At 46.7% G+C, this 15,693-nt stretch overlaps 6 non-coding genes across 6 annotated transcripts; all 6 read right to left on the minus strand.

Annotated features, from left to right (window-relative positions):
* Positions 1-1,253: 1,253 nt before the first annotated feature.
* Positions 1,254-1,325, minus strand: trnad-guc (transfer RNA aspartic acid (anticodon GUC)). Its single transcript has one exon. It is a non-coding gene; the product is annotated as a tRNA-Asp (tRNA).
* Positions 1,326-7,283: 5,958 nt separating this feature from the next.
* On the minus strand, positions 7,284-7,355 carry trnad-guc (transfer RNA aspartic acid (anticodon GUC)). The gene has a single exon. It is a non-coding gene; the product is annotated as a tRNA-Asp (tRNA).
* A 1,938-nt stretch (positions 7,356-9,293) lies between these two features.
* trnad-guc (transfer RNA aspartic acid (anticodon GUC)) lies at positions 9,294-9,365 on the minus strand. Its single transcript has one exon. It is a non-coding gene; the product is annotated as a tRNA-Asp (tRNA).
* A 1,938-nt stretch (positions 9,366-11,303) lies between these two features.
* On the minus strand, positions 11,304-11,375 carry trnad-guc (transfer RNA aspartic acid (anticodon GUC)). The gene has a single exon. It is a non-coding gene; the product is annotated as a tRNA-Asp (tRNA).
* A 1,938-nt stretch (positions 11,376-13,313) lies between these two features.
* On the minus strand, positions 13,314-13,385 carry trnad-guc (transfer RNA aspartic acid (anticodon GUC)). Its single transcript has one exon. It is a non-coding gene; the product is annotated as a tRNA-Asp (tRNA).
* A 1,938-nt stretch (positions 13,386-15,323) lies between these two features.
* trnad-guc (transfer RNA aspartic acid (anticodon GUC)) lies at positions 15,324-15,395 on the minus strand. Its single transcript has one exon. It is a non-coding gene; the product is annotated as a tRNA-Asp (tRNA).
* Between the last annotated feature and the right edge of the window lie 298 nt (positions 15,396-15,693).

Here is a 15,693-nt window from a genome sequence, read left to right on the forward strand (position 1 = left end):
AAGGTGACCTCAAAACTCCCTTCAGAAGTGGGACTCAAACCCACACTTCCAGACGAGACTGTGACCTGATCGCAGCACCTTAGACCGGCCATCCTGACACAAACTAAAAAGTGTCCCAGAGTGAATAGTGGGTGCAATTTCGTTAAACTTGTCAAGTTATCAATGGCCTCGTCTTGCCCACAGACACCTCATGCATCTCAAATAACGCCAGGTTGAATGTGTTCGGCACTGTGGGTAAAATTCCCTTACTCCCCATCGGGGAATTGAACCCCGGTCTCCCCCGTGACAGGCGGGGATACTGACCACTATACTAACGAGGAACACTGTGTATATACGTTCCTCAACACGTCCAAGAACTATGAAGACTACAGGTGGAAACGTGAGTCTGACCAATTCATTTCTGGGGGCACAACTTCTTGAGCTAACAAGCGTTGGTGTTTCATTGGTAGAATTACCTGTCATGCATGAAGCCCTGGTCTGCAACATTGGAAAGTATCTGGGCTGCATTGTAGTGCACCTGCTGCTGAATCTCTGGCTGATTGCAGGCAAAGGTATAAGGCTGGGTCATTTGCGTGACCAAAACAAATTGGCTCTTTTCGTTCGGACTGAGTTAAACCAAGAATCTTCACATTCCTGGTTTCATGCATGGCCAATGGATACTGACCACTGTACTAATGAGGGGCTGCGGTGTTCTAGTATTTCTTAAAGTGAGCAAGCACTATGAGTCCTGCAGGTGGAAATGTGTCTTGAGAGGATTTTGTGAGCCAAAGTGGGACTAAAAGCGAGCATTGGTGGTTCAGTGGTAGAATTCTCGCCTGCCACGCGGGAGGCCCGGGTTCGATTCCCGGCCAATGCAGTGCATAATTATTATGAATTCTTAAAACGCAACTTAAACACAGTGTGTGAATGGTCACATCTCATGGAACATCAAACTGAGCGGGCGAACCTAACTTAACAGATCGTCTGAAATAAATAGTTCTTGACGACAGTGATTTCACTTTTCGTAAGGTGACCTCAAAACTCCCTTCAGAAGTGGGACTCAAACCCACACTTCCAGACGAGACTGTGACCTGATCGCAGCACCTTAGACCGGCCATCCTGACACAAACTAAAAAGTGTCCCAGAGTGAATAGTGGGTGCAATTTCGTTAAACTTGTCAAGTTATCAATGGCCTCGTCTTGCCCACAGACACCTCATGCATCTCAAATAACGCCAGGTTGAATGTGTTCGGCACTGTGGGTAAAATTCCCTTACTCCCCGTCGGGGAATTGAACCCCGGTCTCCCGCGTGACAGGCGGGGATACTGACCACTATACTAACGAGGAACTCTGTAAATATACGTTCCTCAACACGTCCAAGAACTATGAAGACTACAGGTGGAAACGTGAGTCTGACCAATTCATTTCTGGGGGCACAACTTCTTGAGCTATCAAGCGTTGGTGTTTCATTGGTAGAATTACCTGTCATGCATGAAGCCCTGGTCTGCAACATTGGAAAGTATCTGGGCTGCATTGTAGTGCACCTGCTGCTGAATCTCTGGCTGATTGCAGGCAAAGGTATAAGGCTGGGTCATTTGCGTGACCAAAACAAATTGGCTCTTTTCGTTCGGACTGAGTTAAACCAAGAATCTTCACATTCCTGGTTTCATGCATGGCCAATGGATACTGACCACTGTACTAATGAGGGGCTGCGGTGTTCTAGTATTTCTTAAAGTGAGCAAGCACTATGAGTCCTGCAGGTGGAAATGTGTCTCGAGAAGATTTTGTGAGCCAAAGTGACACTAATAGCGAGCTTTGGTGGTTCGGTGGTAGAATTCTTGCCTGCCACGCGGGAGGACCGGGTTTGATTCCCGGCCAATGCAGTGCATAATTATTATGAATTCTTAAAACGCAACTTAAACACAGTGTGTGAATGGTCACATCTCACGGAACATCAAACTGAGCGGGCGAACCTAACTTAACAGATCGTCTGAAATAAATAGTTCTTGACGACAGTGATTTCACTTTTCGTAAGGTGACCTCAAAACTCCCTTCAGAAGTGGGACTCAAACCCACACTTCCAGACGAGACTGTGACCTGATCGCAGCACCTTAGACCGGCCATCCTGACACAAACTAAAAAGTGTCCCAGAGTGAATAGTGGGTGCAATTTCGTTAAACTTGTCAAGTTATCAATGGCCTCGTCTTGCCCACAGACACCTCATGCATCTCAAATAACGCCAGGTTGAATGTGTTCGGCACTGTGGGTAAAATTCCCTTACTCCCCATCGGGGAATTGAACCCCGGTCTCCCCCGTGACAGGCGGGGATACTGACCACTATACTAACGAGGAACTCTGTGTATATACGTTCCTCAACACGTCCAAGAACTATGAAGACTACAGGTGGAAACGTGAGTCTGACCAATTCATTTCTGGGGGCACAACTTCTTGAGCTAACAAGCGTTGGTGTTTCATTGGTAGAATTACCTGTCATGCATGAAGCCCTGGTCTGCAACATTGGAAAGTATCTGGGCTGCATTGTAGTGCACCTGCTGCTGAATCTCTGGCTGATTGCAGGCAAAGGTATAAGGCTGGGTCATTTGCGTGACCAAAACAAATTGGCTCTTTTCGTTCGGACTGAGTTAAACCAAGAATCTTCACATTCCTGGTTTCATGCATGGCCAATGGATACTGACCACTGTACTAATGAGGGGCTGCGGTGTTCTAGTATTTCTTAAAGTGAGCAAGCACTATGAGTCCTGCAGGTGGAAATGTGTCTCGAGAAGATTTTGTGAGCCAAAGTGACACTAATAGCGAGCTTTGGTGGTTCGGTGGTAGAATTCTTGCCTGCCACGCGGGAGGACCGGGTTTGATTCCCGGCCAATGCAGTGCATAATTATTATGAATTCTTAAAACGCAACTTAAACACAGTGTGTGAATGGTCACATCTCATGGAACATCAAACTGAGCGGGCGAACCTAACTTAACAGATCGTCTGAAATAAATAGTTCTTGACGACAGTGATTTCACTTTTCGTAAGGTGACCTCAAAACTCCCTTCAGAAGTGGGACTCAAACCCACACTTCCAGACGAGACTGTGACCTGATCGCAGCACCTTAGACCGGCCATCCTGACACAAACTAAAAAGTGTCCCAGAGTGAATAGTGGGTGCAATTTCGTTAAACTTGTCAAGTTATCAATGGCCTCGTCTTGCCCACAGACACCTCATGCATCTCAAATAACGCCAGGTTGAATGTGTTCGGCACTGTGGGTAAAATTCCCTAACTCCCCGTCGGGGAATTGAACCCCGGACTCCCGCGTGACAGGCGGGGATACTGACCACTATACTAACGAGGAACACTGTGTATATACGTTCCTCAACACGTCCAAGAACTTTGAAGACTACAGGTGGAAACGTGAGTCTGACCAATTCATTTCTGGGGGCACATTTTCTTGAGCTAACAAGCGTTGGTGTTTCATTGGTAGAATTACCTGTCATGCATGAAGCCCTGGTCTGCAACATTGGAAAGTATCTGGGCTGCATTGTAGTGCACCTGCTGCTGAATCTCTGGCTGATTGCAGGCAAAGGTATAAGGCTGGGTCATTTGCGTGACCAAAATAAATTGGCTCTTTTCGTTCGGACTGAGTTAAACCAAGAATCTTCACATTCCTGGTTTCATGCATGGCCAATGGATACTGACCACTGTACTAATGAGGGGCTGTGGTGTTCTAGTATTTCTTAAAGTGAGCAAGCACTATGAGTCCTGCAGGTGGAAATGTGTCTTGAGAGGATTTTGTGAGCCAAAGTGGGACTAAAAGCGAGCATTGGTGGTTCAATGGTAGAATTCTCGCCTGCCTCGCGCGAGGCCCGGGTTCGATTCCCGGCCAATGCAGTGCATAATTATTATGAATTCTTAAAACGCAACTTAAACACAGTGTGTGAATGGTCACATCTCATGGAACATCAAACTGAGCGGGCGAACCTAACTTAACAGATCGTCTGAAATAAATAGTTCTTGACGACAGTGATTTCACTTTTCGTAAGGTGACCTCAAAACTCCCTTCAGAAGTGGGACTCAAACCCACACTTCCAGACGAGACTGTGACCTGATCGCAGCACCTTAGACCGGCCATCCTGACACAAACTAAAAAGTGTCCCAGAGTGAATAGTGGGTGCAATTTCGTTAAACTTGTCAAGTTATCAATGGCCTCGTCTTGCCCACAGACACCTCATGCATCTCAAATAACGCCAGGTTGAATGTGTTCGGCACTGTGGGTAAAATTCCCTTACTCCCCGACTGCGAATTGAACCCCGGTCACCAGCGTGACAGGCGGGGATACTGACCACTATACTAACGAGGAACTCTGTGAATATATGTTCCTCAACACGTCCAAGAACTATGAAGACTACAGGTGGAAACGTGAGTCTGACCAATTCATTTTTGGGGGCACAACTTCTTGAGCTAACAAGCGTTGGTGTTTCATTGGTAGAATTACCTGTCATGCATGAAGCCCTGGTCTGCAACATTGGAAAGTATCTGGGCTGCATTGTAGTGCACCTGCTGCTGAATCTCTGGCTGATTGCAGGCAAAGGTATAAGGCTGGGTCATTTGCGTGACCAAAACAAATTGAGTCTTTTCGTTCGGACTGAGTTAAACCAAGAATCTTCACATTCCTGGTTTCATGCATGGCCAATGGATACTGACCACTGTACTAATGAGGGGCTGTGGTGTTCTAGTATTTCTTATAGTGAGCAAGCACTATGAGTCCTGCAGGTGGAAATGTGTCTTGAGAGGATTTTGTGAGCCAAAGTGGGACTAAAAGCGAGCATTGGTGGTTCAGTGGTAGAATTCTCGCCTGCCACGCGGGAGGCCCGGGTTCGATTCCCGGCCAATGCAGTGCATAATTATTATGAATTCTTAAAACGCAACTTAAACACAGTGTGTGAATGGTCACATCTCACGGAACATCAAACTGAGCGGGCGAACCTAACTTAACAGATCGTCTGAAATAAATAGTTCTTGACGACAGTGATTTCACTTTTCGTAAGGTGACCTCAAAACTCCCTTCAGAAGTGGGACTCAAACCCACACTTCCAGACGAGACTGTGACCTGATCGCAGCACCTTAGACCGGCCATCCTGACACAAACTAAAAAGTGTCCCAGAGTGAATAGTGGGTGCAATTTCGTTAAACTTGTCAAGTTATCAATGGCCTCGTCTTGCCCACAGACACCTCATGCATCTCAAATAACGCCAGGTTGAATGTGTTCGGCACTGTGGGTAAAATTCCCACACTCCCCGACTGCGAATTGAACCCCGGTCTCCCGCGTGACAGGCGGGGATACTGACCACTATACTAACGAGGAACTCTGTGAATATACGTTCCTCAACACGTCCAAGAACTATGAAGACTACAGGTGGAAACGTGAGTCTGACCAATTCATTTTTGGGGGCACAACTTCTTGAGCTAACAAGCGTTGGTGTTTCATTGGTAGAATTACCTGTCATGCATGAAGCCCTGGTCTGCAACATTGGAAAGTATCTGGGCTGCATTGTAGTGCACCTGCTGCTGAATCTCTGGCTGATTGCAGGCAAAGGTATAAGGCTGGGTCATTTGCGTGACCAAAACAAATTGAGTCTTTTCGTTCGGACTGAGTTAAACCAAGAATCTTCACATTCCTGGTTTCATGCATGGCCAATGGATACTGACCACTGTACTAATGAGGGGCTGTGGTGTTCTAGTATTTCTTATAGTGAGCAAGCACTATGAGTCCTGCAGGTGGAAATGTGTCTTGAGAGGATTTTGTGAGCCAAAGTGGGACTAAAAGCGAGCATTGGTGGTTCAGTGGTAGAATTCTCGCCTGCCACGCGGGAGGCCCGGGTTCGATTCCCGGCCAATGCAGTGCATAATTATTATGAATTCTTAAAACGCAACTTAAACACAGTGTGTGAATGGTCACATCTCACGGAACATCAAACTGAGCGGGCGAACCTAACTTAACAGATCGTCTGAAATAAATAGTTCTTGACGACAGTGATTTCACTTTTCGTAAGGTGACCTCAAAACTCCCTTCAGAAGTGGGACTCAAACCCACACTTCCAGACGAGACTGTGACCTGATCGCAGCACCTTAGACCGGCCATCCTGACACAAACTAAAAAGTGTCCCAGAGTGAATAGTGGGTGCAATTTCGTTAAACTTGTCAAGTTATCAATGGCCTCGTCTTGCCCACAGACACCTCATGCATCTCAAATAACGCCAGGTTGAATGTGTTCGGCACTGTGGGTAAAATTCCCTTACTCCCCGACTGCGAATTGAACCCCGGTCTCCAGCGTGACAGGCGGGGATACTGACCACTATACTAACGAGGAACTCTGTGAATATACGTTCCTCAACACGTCCAAGAACTATGAAGACTACAGGTGGAAACGTGAGTCTGACCAATTCATTTCTGGGGGCACAACTTCTTGAGCTAACAAGCGTTGGTGTTTCATTGGTAGAATTACCTGTCATGCATGAAGCCCTGGTCTGCAACATTGGAAAGTATCTGGGCTGCATTGTAGTGCACCTGCTGCTGAATCTCTGGCTGATTGCAGGCAAAGGTATAAGGCTGGGTCATTTGCGTGACCAAAACAAATTGGCTCTTTTCGTTCGGACTGAGTTAAACCAAGAATCTTCACATTCCTGGTTTCATGCATGGCCAATGGATACTGACCACTGTACTAATGAGGGGCTGCGGTGTTCTAGTATTTCTTAAAGTGAGCAAGCACTATGAGTCCTGCAGGTGGAAATGTGTCTTGAGAGGATTTTGTGAGCCAAAGTGGGACTAAAAGCGAGCATTGGTGGTTCAGTGGTAGAATTCTCGCCTGCCACGCGGGAGGCCCGGGTTCGATTCCCGGCCAATGCAGTGCATAATTATTATGAATTCTTAAAACGCAACTTAAACACAGTGTGTGAATGGTCACATCTCATGGAACATCAAACTGAGCGGGCGAACCTAACTTAACAGATCGTCTGAAATAAATAGTTCTTGACGACAGTGATTTCACTTTTCGTAAGGTGACCTCAAAACTCCCTTCAGAAGTGGGACTCAAACCCACACTTCCAGACGAGACTGTGACCTGATCGCAGCACCTTAGACCGGCCATCCTGACACAAACTAAAAAGTGTCCCAGAGTGAATAGTGGGTGCAATTTCGTTAAACTTGTCAAGTTATCAATGGCCTCGTCTTGCCCACAGACACCTCATGCATCTCAAATAACGCCAGGTTGAATGTGTTCGGCACTGTGGGTAAAATTCCCTTACTCCCCGTCGGGGAATTGAACCCCGGTCTCCCGCGTGACAGGCGGGGATACTGACCACTATACTAACGAGGAACTCTGTAAATATACGTTCCTCAACACGTCCAAGAACTATGAAGACTACAGGTGGAAACGTGAGTCTGACCAATTCATTTCTGGGGGCACAACTTCTTGAGCTATCAAGCGTTGGTGTTTCATTGGTAGAATTACCTGTCATGCATGAAGCCCTGGTCTGCAACATTGGAAAGTATCTGGGCTGCATTGTAGTGCACCTGCTGCTGAATCTCTGGCTGATTGCAGGCAAAGGTATAAGGCTGGGTCATTTGCGTGACCAAAACAAATTGGCTCTTTTCGTTCGGACTGAGTTAAACCAAGAATCTTCACATTCCTGGTTTCATGCATGGCCAATGGATACTGACCACTGTACTAATGAGGGGCTGCGGTGTTCTAGTATTTCTTAAAGTGAGCAAGCACTATGAGTCCTGCAGGTGGAAATGTGTCTCGAGAAGATTTTGTGAGCCAAAGTGACACTAATAGCGAGCTTTGGTGGTTCGGTGGTAGAATTCTTGCCTGCCACGCGGGAGGACCGGGTTTGATTCCCGGCCAATGCAGTGCATAATTATTATGAATTCTTAAAACGCAACTTAAACACAGTGTGTGAATGGTCACATCTCACGGAACATCAAACTGAGCGGGCGAACCTAACTTAACAGATCGTCTGAAATAAATAGTTCTTGACGACAGTGATTTCACTTTTCGTAAGGTGACCTCAAAACTCCCTTCAGAAGTGGGACTCAAACCCACACTTCCAGACGAGACTGTGACCTGATCGCAGCACCTTAGACCGGCCATCCTGACACAAACTAAAAAGTGTCCCAGAGTGAATAGTGGGTGCAATTTCGTTAAACTTGTCAAGTTATCAATGGCCTCGTCTTGCCCACAGACACCTCATGCATCTCAAATAACGCCAGGTTGAATGTGTTCGGCACTGTGGGTAAAATTCCCTTACTCCCCATCGGGGAATTGAACCCCGGTCTCCCCCGTGACAGGCGGGGATACTGACCACTATACTAACGAGGAACTCTGTGTATATACGTTCCTCAACACGTCCAAGAACTATGAAGACTACAGGTGGAAACGTGAGTCTGACCAATTCATTTCTGGGGGCACAACTTCTTGAGCTAACAAGCGTTGGTGTTTCATTGGTAGAATTACCTGTCATGCATGAAGCCCTGGTCTGCAACATTGGAAAGTATCTGGGCTGCATTGTAGTGCACCTGCTGCTGAATCTCTGGCTGATTGCAGGCAAAGGTATAAGGCTGGGTCATTTGCGTGACCAAAACAAATTGGCTCTTTTCGTTCGGACTGAGTTAAACCAAGAATCTTCACATTCCTGGTTTCATGCATGGCCAATGGATACTGACCACTGTACTAATGAGGGGCTGCGGTGTTCTAGTATTTCTTAAAGTGAGCAAGCACTATGAGTCCTGCAGGTGGAAATGTGTCTCGAGAAGATTTTGTGAGCCAAAGTGACACTAATAGCGAGCTTTGGTGGTTCGGTGGTAGAATTCTTGCCTGCCACGCGGGAGGACCGGGTTTGATTCCCGGCCAATGCAGTGCATAATTATTATGAATTCTTAAAACGCAACTTAAACACAGTGTGTGAATGGTCACATCTCATGGAACATCAAACTGAGCGGGCGAACCTAACTTAACAGATCGTCTGAAATAAATAGTTCTTGACGACAGTGATTTCACTTTTCGTAAGGTGACCTCAAAACTCCCTTCAGAAGTGGGACTCAAACCCACACTTCCAGACGAGACTGTGACCTGATCGCAGCACCTTAGACCGGCCATCCTGACACAAACTAAAAAGTGTCCCAGAGTGAATAGTGGGTGCAATTTCGTTAAACTTGTCAAGTTATCAATGGCCTCGTCTTGCCCACAGACACCTCATGCATCTCAAATAACGCCAGGTTGAATGTGTTCGGCACTGTGGGTAAAATTCCCTAACTCCCCGTCGGGGAATTGAACCCCGGTCTCCCGCGTGACAGGCGGGGATACTGACCACTATACTAACGAGGAACACTGTGTATATACGTTCCTCAACACGTCCAAGAACTTTGAAGACTACAGGTGGAAACGTGAGTCTGACCAATTCATTTCTGGGGGCACATTTTCTTGAGCTAACAAGCGTTGGTGTTTCATTGGTAGAATTACCTGTCATGCATGAAGCCCTGGTCTGCAACATTGGAAAGTATCTGGGCTGCATTGTAGTGCACCTGCTGCTGAATCTCTGGCTGATTGCAGGCAAAGGTATAAGGCTGGGTCATTTGCGTGACCAAAATAAATTGGCTCTTTTCGTTCGGACTGAGTTAAACCAAGAATCTTCACATTCCTGGTTTCATGCATGGCCAATGGATACTGACCACTGTACTAATGAGGGGCTGTGGTGTTCTAGTATTTCTTAAAGTGAGCAAGCACTATGAGTCCTGCAGGTGGAAATGTGTCTTGAGAGGATTTTGTGAGCCAAAGTGGGACTAAAAGCGAGCATTGGTGGTTCAATGGTAGAATTCTCGCCTGCCTCACGCGAGGCCCGGGTTCGATTCCCGGCCAATGCAGTGCATAATTATTATGAATTCTTAAAACGCAACTTAAACACAGTGTGTGAATGGTCACATCTCATGGAACATCAAACTGAGCGGGCGAACCTAACTTAACAGATCGTCTGAAATAAATAGTTCTTGACGACAGTGATTTCACTTTTCGTAAGGTGACCTCAAAACTCCCTTCAGAAGTGGGACTCAAACCCACACTTCCAGACGAGACTGTGACCTGATCGCAGCACCTTAGACCGGCCATCCTGACACAAACTAAAAAGTGTCCCAGAGTGAATAGTGGGTGCAATTTCGTTAAACTTGTCAAGTTATCAATGGCCTCGTCTTGCCCACAGACACCTCATGCATCTCAAATAACGCCAGGTTGAATGTGTTCGGCACTGTGGGTAAAATTCCCTTACTCCCCGACTGCGAATTGAACCCCGGTCTCCAGCGTGACAGGCGGGGATACTGACCACTATACTAACGAGGAACTCTGTGAATATACGTTCCTCAACACGTCCAAGAACTATGAAGACTACAGGTGGAAACGTGAGTCTGACCAATTCATTTCTGGGGGCACAACTTCTTGAGCTAACAAGCGTTGGTGTTTCATTGGTAGAATTACCTGTCATGCATGAAGCCCTGGTCTGCAACATTGGAAAGTATCTGGGCTGCATTGTAGTGCACCTGCTGCTGAATCTCTGGCTGATTGCAGGCAAAGGTATAAGGCTGGGTCATTTGCGTGACCAAAACAAATTGGCTCTTTTCGTTCGGACTGAGTTAAACCAAGAATCTTCACATTCCTGGTTTCATGCATGGCCAATGGATACTGACCACTGTACTAATGAGGGGCTGCGGTGTTCTAGTATTTCTTAAAGTGAGCAAGCACTATGAGTCCTGCAGGTGGAAATGTGTCTTGAGAGGATTTTGTGAGCCAAAGTGGGACTAAAAGCGAGCATTGGTGGTTCAGTGGTAGAATTCTCGCCTGCCACGCGGGAGGCCCGGGTTCGATTCCCGGCCAATGCAGTGCATAATTATTATGAATTCTTAAAACGCAACTTAAACACAGTGTGTGAATGGTCACATCTCATGGAACATCAAACTGAGCGGGCGAACCTAACTTAACAGATCGTCTGAAATAAATAGTTCTTGACGACAGTGATTTCACTTTTCGTAAGGTGACCTCAAAACTCCCTTCAGAAGTGGGACTCAAACCCACACTTCCAGACGAGACTGTGACCTGATCGCAGCACCTTAGACCGGCCATCCTGACACAAACTAAAAAGTGTCCCAGAGTGAATAGTGGGTGCAATTTCGTTAAACTTGTCAAGTTATCAATGGCCTCGTCTTGCCCACAGACACCTCATGCATCTCAAATAACGCCAGGTTGAATGTGTTCGGCACTGTGGGTAAAATTCCCTTACTCCCCGTCGGGGAATTGAACCCCGGTCTCCCGCGTGACAGGCGGGGATACTGACCACTATACTAACGAGGAACTCTGTAAATATACGTTCCTCAACACGTCCAAGAACTATGAAGACTACAGGTGGAAACGTGAGTCTGACCAATTCATTTCTGGGGGCACAACTTCTTGAGCTATCAAGCGTTGGTGTTTCATTGGTAGAATTACCTGTCATGCATGAAGCCCTGGTCTGCAACATTGGAAAGTATCTGGGCTGCATTGTAGTGCACCTGCTGCTGAATCTCTGGCTGATTGCAGGCAAAGGTATAAGGCTGGGTCATTTGCGTGACCAAAACAAATTGGCTCTTTTCGTTCGGACTGAGTTAAACCAAGAATCTTCACATTCCTGGTTTCATGCATGGCCAATGGATACTGACCACTGTACTAATGAGGGGCTGCGGTGTTCTAGTATTTCTTAAAGTGAGCAAGCACTATGAGTCCTGCAGGTGGAAATGTGTCTCGAGAAGATTTTGTGAGCCAAAGTGACACTAATAGCGAGCTTTGGTGGTTCGGTGGTAGAATTCTTGCCTGCCACGCGGGAGGACCGGGTTTGATTCCCGGCCAATGCAGTGCATAATTATTATGAATTCTTAAAACGCAACTTAAACACAGTGTGTGAATGGTCACATCTCACGGAACATCAAACTGAGCGGGCGAACCTAACTTAACAGATCGTCTGAAATAAATAGTTCTTGACGACAGTGATTTCACTTTTCGTAAGGTGACCTCAAAACTCCCTTCAGAAGTGGGACTCAAACCCACACTTCCAGACGAGACTGTGACCTGATCGCAGCACCTTAGACCGGCCATCCTGACACAAACTAAAAAGTGTCCCAGAGTGAATAGTGGGTGCAATTTCGTTAAACTTGTCAAGTTATCAATGGCCTCGTCTTGCCCACAGACACCTCATGCATCTCAAATAACGCCAGGTTGAATGTGTTCGGCACTGTGGGTAAAATTCCCTTACTCCCCATCGGGGAATTGAACCCCGGTCTCCCCCGTGACAGGCGGGGATACTGACCACTATACTAACGAGGAACTCTGTGTATATACGTTCCTCAACACGTCCAAGAACTATGAAGACTACAGGTGGAAACGTGAGTCTGACCAATTCATTTCTGGGGGCACAACTTCTTGAGCTAACAAGCGTTGGTGTTTCATTGGTAGAATTACCTGTCATGCATGAAGCCCTGGTCTGCAACATTGGAAAGTATCTGGGCTGCATTGTAGTGCACCTGCTGCTGAATCTCTGGCTGATTGCAGGCAAAGGTATAAGGCTGGGTCATTTGCGTGACCAAAACAAATTGGCTCTTTTCGTTCGGACTGAGTTAAACCAAGAATCTTCACATTCCTGGTTTCATGCATGGCCAATGGATACTGACCACTGTACTAATGAGGGGCTGCGGTGTTCTAGTATTTCTTAAAGTGAGCAAGCACTAAGAGTCCTGCAGGTGGAAATGTGTCTCGAGAAGATTTTGTGAGCCAAAGTGACACTAATAGCGAGCTTTGGTGGTTCGGTGGTAGAATTCTTGCCTGCCACGCGGGAGGACCGGGTTTGATTCCCGGCCAATGCAGTGCATAATTAATATGAATTCTTAAAACGCAACTTAAACACAGTGTGTGAATGGTCACATCTCATGGAACATCAAACTGAGCGGGCGAACCTAACTTAACAGATCGTCTGAAATAAATAGTTCATGACGACAGTGATTTCACTTTTCGTAAGGTGACCTCAAAACTCCCTTCAGAAGTGGGACTCAAACCCACACTTCCAGACGAGACTGTGACCTGATCGCAGCACCTTAGACCGGCCATCCTGACACAAACTAAAAAGTGTCCCAGAGTGAATAGTGGGTGCAATTTCGTTAAACTTGTCAAGTTATCAATGGCCTCGTCTTGCCCACAGACACCTCATGCATCTCAAATAACGCCAGGTTGAATGTGTTCGGCACTGTGGGTAAAATTCCCTAACTCCCCGTCGGGGAATTGAACCCCGGTCTCCCGCGTGACAGGCGGGGATACTGACCACTATACTAACGAGGAACACTGTGTATATACGTTCCTCAACACGTCCAAGAACTTTGAAGACTACAGGTGGAAACGTGAGTCTGACCAATTCATTTCTGGGGGCACATTTTCTTGAGCTAACAAGCGTTGGTGTTTCATTGGTAGAATTACCTGTCATGCATGAAGCCCTGGTCTGCAACATTGGAAAGTATCTGGGCTGCATTGTAATGCACCTGCTGCTGAATCTCTGGCTGATTGCAGGCAAAGGTATAAGGCTGGGTCATTTGCGTGACCAAAATAAATTGGCTCTTTTCGTTCGGACTGAGTTAAACCAAGAATCTTCACATTCCTGGTTTCATGCATGGCCAATGGATACTGACCACTGTACTAATGAGGGGCTGTGGTGTTCTAGTATTTCTTAAAGTGAGCAAGCACTATGAGTCCTGCAGGTGGAAATGTGTCTTGAGAGGATTTTGTGAGCCAAAGTGGGACTAAAAGCGAGCATTGGTGGTTCAATGGTAGAATTCTCGCCTGCCTCGCGCGAGGCCCGGGTTCGATTCCCGGCCAATGCAGTGCATAATTATTATGAATTCTTAAAACGCAACTTAAACACAGTGTGTGAATGGTCACATCTCATGGAACATCAAACTGAGCGGGCGAACCTAACTTAACAGATCGTCTGAAATAAATAGTTCTTGACGACAGTGATTTCACTTTTCGTAAGGTGACCTCAAAACTCCCTTCAGAAGTGGGACTCAAACCCACACTTCCAGACGAGACTGTGACCTGATCGCAGCACCTTAGACCGGCCATCCTGACACAAACTAAAAAGTGTCCCAGAGTGAATAGTGGGTGCAATTTCGTTAAACTTGTCAAGTTATCAATGGCCTCGTCTTGCCCACAGACACCTCATGCATCTCAAATAACGCCAGGTTGAATGTGTTCGGCACTGTGGGTAAAATTCCCTTACTCCCCGACTGCGAATTGAACCCCGGACTCCAGCGTGACAGGCGGGGATACTGACCACTATACTAACGAGGAACTCTGTGAATATACGTTCCTCAACACGTCCAAGAACTATGAAGACTACAGGTGGAAACGTGAGTCTGACCAATTCATTTCTGGGGGCACAACTTCTTGAGCTAACAAGCGTTGGTGTTTCATTGGTAGAATTACCTGTCATGCATGAAGCCCTGGTCTGCAACATTGGAAAGTATCTGGGCTGCATTGTAGTGCACCTGCTGCTGAATCTCTGGCTGATTGCAGGCAAAGGTATAAGGCTGGGTCATTTGCGTGACCAAAACAAATTGGCTCTTTTCGTTCGGACTGAGTTAAACCAAGAATCTTCACATTCCTGGTTTCATGCATGGCCAATGGATACTGACCACTGTACTAATGAGGGGCTGCGGTGTTCTAGTATTTCTTAAAGTGAGCAAGCACTATGAGTCCTGCAGGTGGAAATGTGTCTTGAGAGGATTTTGTGAGCCAAAGTGGGACTAAAAGCGAGCATTGGTGGTTCAGTGGTAGAATTCTCGCCTGCCACGCGGGAGGCCCGGGTTCGATTCCCGGCCAATGCAGTGCATAATTATTATGAATTCTTAAAACGCAACTTAAACACAGTGTGTGAATGGTCACATCTCATGGAACATCAAACTGAGCGGGCGAACCTAACTTAACAGATCGTCTGAAATAAATAGTTCTTGACGACAGTGATTTCACTTTTCGTAAGGTGACCTCAAAACTCCCTTCAGAAGTGGGACTCAAACCCACACTTCCAGACGAGACTGTGACCTGATCGCAGCACCTTAGACCGGCCATCCTGACACAAACTAAAAAGTGTCCCAGAGTGAATAGTGGGTGCAATTTCGTTAAACTTGTCAAGTTATCAATGGCCTCGTCTTGCCCACAGACACCTCATGCATCTCAAATAACGCCAGGTTGAATGTGTTCGGCACTGTGGGTAAAATTCCCTAACTCCCCGTCGGGGAATTGAACCCCGGTCTCCCGCGTGACAGGCGGGGATACTGACCACTATACTAACGAGGAACTCTGTGTAAATACGTTCCTCAACACGTCCAAGAACTTTGAAGACTACAGGTGGAAACGTGAGTCTGACCAATTCATTTCTGGGGGCACATTTTCTTGAGCTAACAAGCGTTGGTGTTTCATTGGTAGAATTACCTGTCATGCATGAAGCCCTGGTCTGCAACATTGGAAAGTATCTGGGCTGCATTGTAGTGCACCTGCTGCTGAATCTCTGGCTGATTGCAGGCAAAGGTATAAGGCTGGGTCATTTGCGTGACCAAAACAAATTGGCTCTTTTCGTTCGGACTGAGTTAAACCA

Source organism: Gadus macrocephalus, chromosome 4 (assembly GCF_031168955.1).
Source record: "Gadus macrocephalus chromosome 4, ASM3116895v1".
In the NCBI taxonomy this organism is placed as follows: domain Eukaryota; kingdom Metazoa; phylum Chordata; class Actinopteri; order Gadiformes; family Gadidae; genus Gadus; species Gadus macrocephalus.